This window comes from Chiloscyllium plagiosum, chromosome 21 (genome assembly GCF_004010195.1).
Source record: "Chiloscyllium plagiosum isolate BGI_BamShark_2017 chromosome 21, ASM401019v2, whole genome shotgun sequence".
Taxonomy (NCBI): Eukaryota; Metazoa; Chordata; class Chondrichthyes; order Orectolobiformes; family Hemiscylliidae; genus Chiloscyllium; species Chiloscyllium plagiosum.
In genome coordinates this window covers 46,283,079-46,287,252 of record NC_057730.1, presented here as the reverse complement: position 1 = coordinate 46,287,252, position 4,174 = coordinate 46,283,079, and the positions used below count along the sequence as shown (strand labels likewise).

At 48.6% G+C, this 4,174-nt stretch overlaps 1 protein-coding gene across 1 annotated transcript in view; it reads left to right on the top strand.

The window, feature by feature from the left end:
• The first annotated feature begins 1,738 nt into the window (after window positions 1-1,738).
• The window catches only part of ccdc78 (coiled-coil domain containing 78), a 78,477-nt gene continuing 76,041 nt past the window's right edge, over window positions 1,739-4,174 (top strand). The window contains exon 1 of the mRNA XM_043711977.1: window positions 1,739-1,814. The gene's annotated coding sequence lies outside the window, so the exon portion shown is untranslated. The remainder of the gene's footprint in view (window positions 1,815-4,174) is intronic.

Here is a 4,174-nt window from a genome sequence, read left to right as displayed (position 1 = left end):
TTAGAGTGGTGTTGGAAAAGCACAGAAGGTCAGGCAGCATCAGAGGAGCAGGATAATCGACGTTTCGGGCAAAAGCCCTTCATCAGGATTCCTCTATCAAATCCAGGGAAAACAGCCCTAAGCTCCAGTCTATATACATAACTGAATTAGCGGGTATTAGGTTCATAAGACACTACAGTACTTGAATAGATCAAACCTAACAGGAGATGAGATGGAAAGGATGTCCACTTCACTTGTTCTTTATTCTTTCATAGGATGTGGGCTTCATTGGCCAGGCCAGTATTTTTTTTTTCTTTTTTTTATATCGGGGTAATCTGCAGAAAAAGCTAAGTATGAACTGCTGCCACTGTTTTTTTTTTCCTTTTTTTATTTTTTCCCCAGCACCCATGGTGTGTGTGTGTGTGCAGGTGTGAGACACAGTGAAAGACACAATGTGCACGAATCTTTATTCAACTTCCACCACCAGGTAGATAGGAAAACACCCGGGTGGCCAGTGACAAACACTGCCCTTCACATCAGAGGGCAGTGCTGTGTGATCAAAACAGTGAGGGGGAGGGTAGGGACTAAATCAAAATAGAATTGGAGGGTGAAATGATGCACTCCACTCCCTGCGGCGCCCACCTCTCCCTGAACAACTCCAGGGTGTTGGTCGACACCGCGTGCTCCTTCTCCAAGGACACCCGGGTTCTAACGTAACCGCGGAAGAGGGGCAGGCAGTCGGCCCTAACGACCCCCACCTACACGGCCCGCTGCCTGGACCTGTTGATGGCCAGTTTGGCCAGGCCCAGGAGCAGACCCACGAGGAGGTCTTCAGACCTGCCCTCCCTCCTCCGTACCGGGTGCCCAAAGATCAGGAGCGTGGGACTGAAGTGCAGCCAAAAACAGAGGAGAAGGTTTTTAAGAAAATCAAAAAGGGAGTGCAAACGCCCACACCCAATATACACGTGGTCCACGGACTCCACAGCGCCACAGAACAAGCAGTTGGGCTGGGAGTCCGTGAACGCCAGGCCAGTATTAGTTGCCAATCCCTAATTGCCCTGAACTGTGTGGCTTGCAAGGGCCATTTCAGAGGGCAGTTAATCGCATTGTTGTGAGTCTGGAGTCCCACATAGATCAGACCAGGTAAGGATGATGGGTTTGTTTTCCCCAAAAGTGATTCATAAACCAGATGGATTTTATCTTGTGACAATCCATTCATGGTCACAGTTGAACTGGTTTTTAATTCCAGGTCATGTTCCTTGAATGGCAGGATTTGAACTCATTTCCCGAGGGTATGGGCCTGAGCCTCTGTATTCGGAGTCCAGTCACTAAGCAGCACCTTCCCGAGTGTAATGGCTAGAGTTAAGTCTGAGAATGTAGGTGCAAAGGAGGTAAAGTAAGAGTAAACCCCTCCCCCTGCAAAAAGTAGCCCTTTCCTTCCATTACACTCGTCCTTGGCATTTAGGAATGTGTGCATTAACTCTAACAGAGGCCCCAGAGAGCAGAAGGAGATCCCTAAAAATGTGCAAATGAAAGTGCTGCATGAACAATTCAGTTTGACTGTTACAGGATCTACCAGCTCATGCAACAGCTCACAGCAACCACTCCGTCTGTCTGCTCCCTGGATAATAGCTAGGAGGCGGGATTAGTTTACACTAGTGTTACCAGGGTAACAGTGGAATACATTGCAGTGACTCTGGGAGTCGAGGGGTGGGGGTAAAAAAATACAAATCCTGACAGGCCACCGGGCGTTCACAGCCCCAGAGCTTGAATACATCTGTGATAAATTCCAGGAGTTTAACACAGTGTTCCATCATACCTGACCATTGAACAAGGTAGGAAATCTCCAGAGTTAGGACATGTCTGGAACATTGGAATGCATTGACGGTATAATACAGCAAGCTCTGACTGTCTGGGAGTTGGCATTAGGCGTGATTGTTCGGGCGGGTAATCTTCATGTAGATCCCCATTGTGGTTGGGAACTTGTGCTCTTTGAGACACGTCCAAAGACCTTTGGGTTCTGATCCCAAAGTTGTCTTGTGGAACACAGGTGCAACTTTTATAGTTAAAAAGCAGGGGCTGCTGTTTGTATCTGTCATGGAGAAGCTTCCTTGTATCGCATCCGTCCCCTTCTGTTGCTGAAAATTCTAATGGAAATTTCAGTTCCCCTGGTCCATTAACTTACCCACTTCTGACTTTCTGCTGAGGAAACAGTCCAATGCATTTTGATGTCAATGTAAATGGCATCTGGCATGATACGTACAGATTAAATGTAAAATAATTAATTTCTACTGCCAACAAGTAATCATCCAATCTGTATGGCTGGGTTAAAACAGGATTTTCTAAAGAGGGGTGTATAGAAAAGTGAATAGATTTTCACTAGTCCAAGTGCTGTCACTTTAAGACTGAATCCAGCGGTGTGTGGGAGTTACAGGAGGAACAATGTTCAGGCTGTGGGGTTCTACGTCTCTCTCAGTGTGTTAGCGAGGGTAGTTCAGAGAGAGAGATAGAGATGATTCTGCAGTCGACTGGTCAGCTGGACTGACCTGCTGCTCTGCTCAATGACAAACAGCCTCAGTCTCCATATTGAGCAGTACGGTGGCTCAGTGGTTAGCACTGATGCCTCACAGTGTGGGGACCTGGATTCAATCCCACACTTTCTGTGTGGAGTTTGCTGTTGTCCCTTATGTCTGTGCAGGTTTCCTCCCACAGTCACAAAGGTATGCAGGTTAGGGTGGATTGGCCATGCTAAATTGTCCATAAAGTGTTAGGGATATGCAGGCTATGTGAATTAGCCACGGGAAATGCAGGATTACAAGGATGAGAGGACAGTGGATCTGGGTGAGATGCTCTTTGAAGGGTCGGTGCTGACTCAATGGGCCAAATGGACTGCTTCTACACTGTAGGGGTTCTATGACTGCTTTACTCCTCTTGGATCTGCTCGTAGCTGGAGAACAGCATGGTCATATACTTTTCCCTCACTGGGACATGCCCCGTCGAAAACTGAGCAAATGGGCAAAACAGAGTGATAGAAAAGAGGGGAAAAAAATCAATGTTTTGTAAATATCAACATGAAATGATAGGTTTATCGAATTCTGAGATTAGATTCCCTACAGTGTGGAAACAGGCCCTTCAGCCCAATAAGTTCACACCGACCCTCTGAAGAGTAACCCACCCAGACCAATTCCCCGACTCATGCACCTAACACGACGGGCAATTTAGCATGGCCAATTCACCTCACCTGCACATCTTTGGAGTGTGAGAGGAAACCAGAGCACCCAGATGAAACCCACGCAGACACGGGGAGAATGTGCAAACTCCACCCAGACAGTCGCCTGAGGCTGGAATTGAACCCAGGTCCCTGGTGCTGCGAGGCAGCAGTGCTAGCCACTGTGCTGCCCTGACACTGTGAGGACAGAATTTGGATGTGCAGTTTGCTTAGAGTGATGTGAAGTCCTTGAAAGCTACAACCGTCCTTGCCGTAAGCAGCTCCGCTCTGCTCCCCCTTTTGTTAGATTATCCTGGGACAGAATGTCAGTGCTGGTGTTGCACTGCAGGGTTTGGCTGGAGTGCCATCCACATCTGGGGCTGATGTGGAGATGGTGAGAGATGGCTCCTTTGGAATGAGGGTGGGGGTGTGTTGAAGGGGACTGGGGATGGTACTGCATACTGTAGGAAGTTCTGCAGGGCCAACGGTGAGAGGTTGGCTCTGATCAAACCGCAATTGGAATATTGTGAGCAGTTTTGGGCCGCGTATCTAAGGAAGGATGTGCTGGTGTTGGAGAGGGGGGGGGGGGGCGGGGGCGGGGGCGTCCAGAGGAGGCTCACAAGAATGAGATGAAGGGCTTGTCATTTGTGGAGCGGTTGAGGACTCTGGGTCTATATTCAATGGAGTTCAGAAGGATGAGCCAGGGTAGGGGGATCTGATTGAAACTTATAGAATAGTAAGAGGCTTGGATATAGTGGACATGGAGAGGATGTTTCCACTATTAGGAGAGAGTAGGACATGAGTGCACAGCTTCTGGATTAGTGGTGCTGGAAGAGCACAGCAGTTCAGGCAGCATCTGAGGAGCAAGGCAGAGAGCCTGAAGAGTGGAGAGATAGACTAGAGGAGGGTTGGGATGGGGAGAAAGTAGCATAGAGTACAATAGGTGAGTGGGGGAGGGGATGAAGGTGATAGGTCAGGGAGGAGGGT